This window comes from Artemia franciscana, chromosome 7 (genome assembly GCF_032884065.1).
Source record: "Artemia franciscana chromosome 7, ASM3288406v1, whole genome shotgun sequence".
Taxonomy (NCBI): domain Eukaryota; kingdom Metazoa; phylum Arthropoda; class Branchiopoda; order Anostraca; family Artemiidae; genus Artemia; species Artemia franciscana.
The window spans coordinates 20,808,282-20,817,272 of NC_088869.1; the positions used below are offsets into that span (position 1 = coordinate 20,808,282).

Here is an 8,991-nt window from a genome sequence, read left to right on the forward strand (position 1 = left end):
TATATATATGGTTTTAACTACGTAAAACTTGCGAATATACAACATTCTTTGCTGTCCCATTGTCTTTGCATATAAATAGATTGTCAGGTTTACCGACTCTTGAACATGCAACATATAATGGTCCATGGGAAAACAATCTGTATTCAGATCTATACCTCATGATTCTAATGATTGCCCTTGAGCTTTGTTGATGGTGATTGCTAATCGACCATTCCCTGTCCCGGTGTCCCGGTCGTCATTTTTTATTAGTTTTTAGTTTTTTTTTCTTTTTAGTTTTTTTTTAGTTTTTACCTTCTTTTTAGTTTTGTTAGTTTTTTTTTTACTTATGTCCTGGTCGTCATTTATACTCCCTGTGTCCCGGTGCTTTGTTGATTGCTAATCGAACATTCCTTTTGTCCTGGTCGCTTTCTCTTTGAGTGTCGTCATTTAATTTTTTTCTTTTTTAGTTCTTTTAGTTTTTACCTTTTTTAGTTTTTTTTAGTTTTTTATATGAAAATTTTTTTTAGTTTTCTAAGTTTTCTTAGTTTTCGCTTTCTCTTTGAGTGTCGTCATTTATTTTTTTCTTTTTTAGTTCTTTTAGTTTTTACCTTTTTTAGTTTTTTTAGTTTTTTAGATGAAATTTTTTTTTAGTTTTTTGCTTTTTTTCTTTTTAGTTTTTTATTGGTTTTTACCTTTATTTTAGCTTATTTTTCAGTTTTTTCCTTTTTTTTAGTTTTTTTTTATTTTTAATTTTTTTTAGTTTTTTACCTTTTTTTAGTTTTTTTAGTTTTTTTTTAGTTTTTTAGCTTTTTTACTTTTTTTTATTAGTTTTTAGTTTTTTTTGTAGTTTTTGCCTTTTTTTTAGTTTTTTCAGTTTTTTTTTAGTTTTTTATTGGTTTTTACCTTTATTTTAGCTTATTTTTCAGTTTTTTCCTTTTTTTAGTTTTTTTTAGTTTTTAGTTTTTTTAGTTTTTTACCTTTTTTTAGTTTTTTTAGTTTTTTTAGTTTTTTAGCTTTTTTATTTTTTTATTAGTTTTTAGTTTTTTTTTGTAGTTTTTGCCTTTTTTTAGTTTTTTTAGTTTTTTAGCTTTTTTATTAGTTTTTAGTTTTTTTTTGTAGTTTTTGCCTTTTATTAGTTTTTTTAGTTTTTTAGCTTTTTTATTTTTTTTATTAGTTTTTAGTTTTTTTGTAGTTTTTGCCTTTTTTTAGTTTTTCAGTTTTGACGTCACCTGATCCAGTTTTTTCAGGTGACGTCACCTGATCCATCCACAGATCCACACACAGACAACTTATTTTTATATATATAGATAGAGGAGATACAATCTGGCGTAACGGACAGACAACTTATTTTTATATATATAGATATATATATATATATATATATATATATATATATATATATATATATATATATATATATATATATATATATATATATATATATATATATATATATATATATATATCATCTATATATATAAAAATAAGTTGTCTGTGGATGTGTCTGTCTGTCGGGTGATGTCATGTATGTGTGTTGACTGACGTCATGTTATGACGGTCAACACCGTCATGACGGTGACGTCATGACGGTGACGTCATTAAATATATTTAAGACATGCGTTCACGTAGAAATCTATTAATGTTTAAATTTAAAATGACTGATGAACTTACAATGGCAACAGCCGAGGAAGATGCTCAAAGAGTCTATGCCAAAAAACATGCTGCTGATAGAGAAAGTAAGAAAAGAAAGCGTGCCGAGGAATCAAAAAAACAGCAAGAAAACAGGCTTGAGGCTGATAGAGAAAGAAAGAACAGAAAGCGTGCCGAGAAACTACCAGAGCAACGCGAAACCAGACTTGCTGCTAAAAGAGAAAGTGAAAAAAGAAGGCATGCCGAGGAACTACAAGAGCAACATGAAACCAGACTTGCTGCTAAAAGAGAAAGTGAATAAAGAAGGCGTGGCGAGGAATCACAAGAACAGCAAGAAATCAGGCTTGCCGCTGATAGAGAAAGTAAGAAAAGAAAGCGTGCCGAGGAATCAGAGCAACCTGAAAGTTATCGCCTGGCATTCAGGTACAGCCCAGTCGATGATTATAGCTTGAGTAGATGTGTTCAAATCGGGACTATGTCTAAAATTTGTCCCTATTGCAAGGCCTTGAAATTCAATGGTGAAACAATGGGAATCTGTTGCGCCTCAGGAAAAGTTAAACTTCCTCTATTGGCTGCACCACCAGAGCCATTGAAGACTTTCCTTACTGGAACTACGTCAGAATCTAAGAGTTTTTTGTCAAAAATCAGAAAATATAACTAATGTTTCCAAATGACGTCGTTTGGAGCCCAAATCGAAAATCCAGATCAATTTATGTCTACTTTCAAAGTAAAAGGGCAAATTTATCATAGAGCAGGATCCCTTCTACCATTCTCAGGCGAGAATCATAAATTTTTACAATTGTACTTCATCAGTGATAGAAATTCTGAATTGAATGCACATTGCGAAATTTCTCCCAAAGTTGAAAGGATAATCGTTTCCCAATTGCAACATCTTTTCCACGAAAATAATAATTTAGTGCGTCTGTTCAAAACAGCCATCGATTTGATGCCTACTGATAAGCATAAAATTGTTATTTCCGCTGACAAAACGCCTCCTGGCCAATATGTGCGTAGATACAATGCTCCAACTATCGACGAAGTGGCAATCGTTATGGTCGGTGATCAGTTTTTACCTCGAGATATTATTCTTCATAAGCGAAACGCTAACAACTTGCTTTCCATCAGCTCCTACAGAGTTATGGGAAAAATATAAGTCAAAAATGTCCGAAGATATACTCCATCGAAAACAGTTAGAGACGTCAGATATGACTTTTGATTTTACATCAGAAATTTATAACTACACTTTAGTTATTATAGAAGATTTGTGCGTACGTATGGCAAACAAACCTCTTCAGGATTCGGGAATGCCTTCACCTAACCGTATCGCTGCTGTTTCGACATGTGTAGAATTGGATCGTGAACAAAGTTACAGTACGAGTGATCTATTGTCATATGTACAAAATAACATTTCCAAGTTAACGTCGGAACAAAAAGACATTTTTGATACGATAATGCATTGTGTCGATAACATCGTTGGAGAAATTTTCTTTTTGGATGCGCCAGGAGGTACTGGTAAAACGTTTGTGATAAAACTGATTCTGGCATCAATTCGATCAAAAAATGATATAGCGTTGGCAATTACGTCGTCCGGAATAGCCGCAACATTGCTGCCTGCTGGAAGAACTGCTCATTCCGCTTTGAAATTGCCTCTGAATTTGCATTCTACAGTAACTCCCACGCAATGCAAAACTTATTATTTGGGATGAGTGCACAATGGCACACAAAAAATCGCTCGAGGCTCTGGATCAATGCTTGAAAGATTTGTGAGGGAAGTCGAAACCCTTTGGCAGCACATAAATATTGCTTGCGGGAGATTTCAGGCAAACATTACCTATAATACCGAGATCAACCCCTGTAGACGAAATGAATGCTTGCCTGAAAAATTCTAATTTATGGGCACATGTAAAAACATTAAAATTAACTACAAATATGCGTGTCCGATTGCAAAACGATGACTCTGGTCAAACATTTTCAGATCAATTGCGGGCAATTGGAAACGGAAAGCTCCCAGTAGACTCAATCTCAGGACGTATACAACTACCTGCTGATTTCTGTAATTTAGTGACGTTCAAAAATGAATTAATTGAAAAAGTATTTCCGAATATTCTAAACAATTATAAAAATAATAAATGGCTAAGTGAAAGAGCGATTCTTGCACCCAAAATATAGACGTCCACGAAATCAACAATATTGTCGACACAGTTTTGAAACCAAATGAAGCGGTTAATTATCCATCTGAATTTTTAAATTCCGTGGATCTTTCAGGGTTTCCACCACACATGCTACAACTAAAAATAGGCGTACCAATGATACTTTTAAGAAATATCAACCCACCAAAGCTTTGCAATGGCAAGCGACTTGCCGTAAAAAAATGCAATGGAAAACCTAATAGAGGCCACAATCTTGACAGGGCCTTTTGAGGGCGAGGCTGTTCTCATTCCTCGCATTCCCATGATTCCAACGGATCTGCTTTTTCAATTTAAAAGATTAGCATTTCAAATCACCATTAACAAAGCTCAAGGTCAATCATTAGAAAAATGTGGTATAGATCTTAATACTGATTGGTTTTCCCATGGACAATTGTACGTTGCATGTTCGAGGGTCGGTAAACCTGACAATCTATTTATATGCAGCGACAATTTGACAGCGAAGAATGTTGTATATTTGCAAGTTTTACGCAGTTAATTTGTATTGTATCTATCTATCTATATAAAAACGAGTTGTGTGTATGCATGTTTGTTTGTTTATAAAAAGAGCGTTTGCATATGACTTCATTATTAGTACATAAGGCTTCGTATATGCACAGACAATGGGAAAGCCAAGAATGTTGTATATTCGCAAGTTTTACGTAATTTGAAACACATATATAAATCTATCTATATTCACAGGTGGGACACAGGGACACAACTACAATGGCGCGTAACTAATATGGCGCGTAACGACTTACGCGCGCGGAGGGGGCTTGTATATATATATATATATATATATATATATATATATATATATATATATATATATATATATATATATATATATATATATATGTGTGTATTTTAAAGTGAGCAGTAATTGTGTATGTATATATTTATTTTTTTCGAAATCGGCCCCATATTTTTTCGGATAAATTGGTATTTTGTGATATTCTGGCCTAAAAAAACGATCTGGATAGGTTAGAAGTTTGAGAAAATTCGTTAAGAAGGATAAGTTTGGAAAAAAACTTATGTGAGTGACACCTTTTTATATACATCAGTATTGCAATGTCGCTGTCCCACTTGTCACACTTAGGTGGAAAAATTGAAGTTTTTCATGCATGGAAAAGTTGGAAAAGTACAATAAATTGTTTAAAGAGCAAAAACCTGGTAATTGCAAAAACATTTGTATATATTTTGACAAGGGATTACAGCAATTCAAAAACCTTAAAAAAGAAAAACAAAAGTTTTTTACAGACAAAACAAAAACAAAAGTTTACAGGGAAAACAAATAGGATAGGTGATCAGATATTCCTAATTAAAGATGGAATGGCTTTTTGGGAAAAAACTTACTCCAGAACAGATGCTCAAGCAGAATCAAAGGGCACTAAATAAAGCTATGAGGGACTTAGACAGAGAAAGAATGAAATTGGAGGCACAAGAGAAGAAAATAATTGCTGACATAAAAAAGATGACAACAATAAAAAAGACAACCAAATGCAAGCTGTAAAAGTGATGGCACTGGACCGTCGGCATGGACCTTGTTAGAACTCGTCGCCATGTAAGAAAATTTATACTGATGCGCACTAATATCCAAGCAGTATCACTTAAAATACAAACTTTGAGATCTCAAAATGCCATGGCTGGAGCAATGAAAGGAGTCACAAAAGCAATGTTGAGTATGAATAGGCAGTTGAAACTCCCAGAGATTCAGAAGATTATGATGGAGTTTGAAAAGCAGACTGAAATAATGGACATGAAAGAAGAAATGATGGGTGATGCTGTTGATGAGGCGATTGGCGAAGAGGAAGATGAAGAAGAAAGCGACCAAATTGTATCACAAGTTTTGGACGAACTGGGTTTACATCTGAATGAACAACTTGGAGGACTGCCAGAAGCTGTTGGAGCGACGGCAGCTCCGAGCTCTTCAAGAGAGGCACAAACTGACACAGCAAGTATTGATGCAACATTGGAAGAGCGACTCGCCAATCTAAGAAGGGAATAAATGCATTGTTACGAAATTTACTAATTCTGTTTGCAGTTATTTCATTTTGGCTCTTTATTGAAAGTGAATCTGTACAAGCCAAGTTATTTTTGCCTTCCATTTTGAGTGATAAGATTATTATTTAGATTGTCAACCTTTTGTTTTTCAATGATTACTATAAATCAAATATCTGTGAAAATTTTAGTATAAAAAGACATATCAGTATGAAAAACTTATCTAAAGGTGGACCCAAAAAATTCGAATTTATAAGTGTTATAAATAAGCAGGGCCGACGGAGGGACCTTAGTAGTCAAAAAGCGTCGTTAATCTGATACAATAATTCGTTGAAGAAAAAGAAGTTTTTGTCCCGCCACTTGAACAATTAACAAATCTACAACCTGGACTATCATGTAATACATGACCAATAAGGGTAGCTAAAGCAAAGGGCATTGGTATTACATTCACAATGGTGAAAATTACCAGCCTGGACTATCAAATAAGACAAGGGCCAAAAACAAAATTTACAAGTGTTAAAAATGACAATTCGTGGGAAGAAAAAGAAGTTTTCGTCCCATTACCTGGACAATTAGCAAATCTACAACCCAGAACATAATGTTGGGGAAGACCAATCAGCTCAGCTATAGAACAAGGCATTGGCAAATTATTTGAAACAATGAAAATTCAAAATGGTGAAGAAAAATAATGGGGTTAGAAGATAAGCGATATCAAAACGTGTCAAAATTGAAAATGATAGTGATTAGCATTAAAATGACAATTCTTTGGAACTACCTGAACTATAAAAGTGATTAGACCAAGAGAACAGCCCGGACAAATTAAATTCACAACGGGTGAAAATCAACAATCTGGACTATCAATTTAAACAAGACCCAAAAAACGAAAATTTACAAGTATTATAAATGATAATCCGTTGGAAGAAAAAGAAGTTTTTGTCCCCACCACCTGAACTATTAACAAATCTACAACCTGGACCGTCATGTAAAACAAGACCAATAGGGACAGCTAAAGCAAAGGACATTAGCAAATTGTCTGAAGTAATGAAAATAAAAATGAAGAAGAAAGACAAATGGTGAACCTGTGATGGTGTCATGACATCAAAAAAGAAACTCGACTTGTCTGCGGTTAGAAGACAAGCGACAATGAGAATCCTTGCATAAAAGCCTACCAAGTGCCGGGGCCCAGCATTATATATAACTATGTATATATATATATATATATATATATATATATATATATATATATATATATATATATATATATATATATATATATATATATATATATATATATAAAATATATATATATATATATATATATATATATACTAGCTGTTGGGGTGGCGCTTCGCACCACCCCAACACCTAGCTGGTGGGGCGCTTCGCGCCCCTCCCAAGCCCCCCCGCGCGCGTAAGTCGTTACGCGCCATATTAGTTACGCGCCATTGTAGTTGTGTCCCTGTGTCCCACCTGTGAATATAGATAGATTTACATATGTGTTTCAAACTACGTAAAAATTGCGAATATACAACATTCTTGGCTTTCCCATTGTCTGTGCATATACAAAGCCGTATGTACTAATAATGACGTCATATGCAAAAGCTCTTTTTACAAACAAACAAACATGCATACACACAACTCGTTTTTATATAGATAGATAGATAGATAGATGCAATACAAATTAACTGCGTAAAACTTGCGAATATACAATATTCTTCGCTGTCCAATTGTCGCTGCATATAAATAGATTGTCAGGTTTACCGACCCTCGAACATGCAACGTACAATTGTCCATGGGAAAAACAATCAGTATTAAGATCTATACCACATTTTTCTAATGATTGACCTTGAGCTTTGTTAATGGTTATTGCAAATGCTAATCGAATTGGGAATTGCAATCTTTTAAATTGAAAAGGCAGATCCGTTGGAATCATGGGAATGCGAGGAATAAGAACAGCCTCACCCTCAAAAGGCCCTGTCAAGATTGTGGTCTCTATTAGGTTTTCCATTGTTTTTTTTACGGCAAGTTGAGTGCCATTGCAAAGCTTTGGTGGGTTTATATTTTTTCAAAGTATTATTGGTACGCCTATTTTTAGTTGTAGCACTTGTGGTGGAAACCCTGAAGGATCTATGGAATTTAAAAATTCAGATGGATAATTAACCGCTTCATTTGGTTCCAAAACTGTGCCGACTGACTTGTAAAGGACTGCCTGGTCTCGAATCTTGGTCAAAACAATATTGTTGATTTCGTGGACGTCTATATTTTTGGGTGCGAGAATCGCTCTTTCACTTAGCCATTTATTATTTTTATAATTTTTTAGAATAATCGGAAATACTTTTTCAATCAATTCATTTTTGGACGTCACTAAATTACAGAAATCAGCAGGTAGTTGTGTACGTCCTGCAATTGAGTCTACTGGGAGCTTTCCGTTTCCAATTGCCAACAATTGATCTGAAAATGTTTGACCAGAGTCATCGTTTTGCAATCGGACACGCATATTTGTAGTTAATTTTAATATTTTTACGTGTGCCCATAACTTAGAATTTTTCAGGCAAGCATTCATTTCGTCAGCAGGAGTTGATCTAGGTATTATAGGTAATGTTTGCCTGAAATCTCCCGCAAGCAATATTAATGTGCTGCCAAAGGGTTTCGACTTCCCTCTCAAATCTTTCAAGCATTGATCCAGAGCCTCGAGCGATTTTTTGTGAGCCATTTTGCACTCATCCCAAATAATAAGTTTGCATTGCTGCAATACTTTACCCATCCCAGATGATTTGGAAATATTGCACGTGGGAGTTTCTGTAGAATGCAAATTCAGAGGCAATTTCAAAGCGGAATGAGCAGTTCTTCCACCAGGCAGCAATGTTGCGGCTATTCCGGACGACGCAATTGCCAACGCTATATCATTTTTTGATCGAATTGATGCCAGAATCAGTTTTATCACAAACATTTTACCATTACCTCCTGGCGCATCCAAAAAGAAAATTTCTCCAACGTTGTTATCGACACAATACATTATCGTATCATAAATGTCTTTTTGTTCTGACGTTAACTTGGAAATGTTATTTTGTACATACGACAATAGATCACTCGTACTGTAACTTTGTTCACTATGCAATTCTACACATGTCGAAACAGCAGCGATACGGTTAGGTGAAGGCATTCCCAAATCCTG

The 8,991-nt window shown here is 34.4% G+C and overlaps 1 pseudogene; it reads left to right on the top strand.

Annotated features, from left to right (window-relative positions):
* Positions 1-5,100: 5,100 nt before the first annotated feature.
* Positions 5,101-6,004, top strand: LOC136028972 (charged multivesicular body protein 2a-like; annotated as a pseudogene).
* The last annotated feature ends 2,987 nt before the right edge of the window (positions 6,005-8,991 follow it).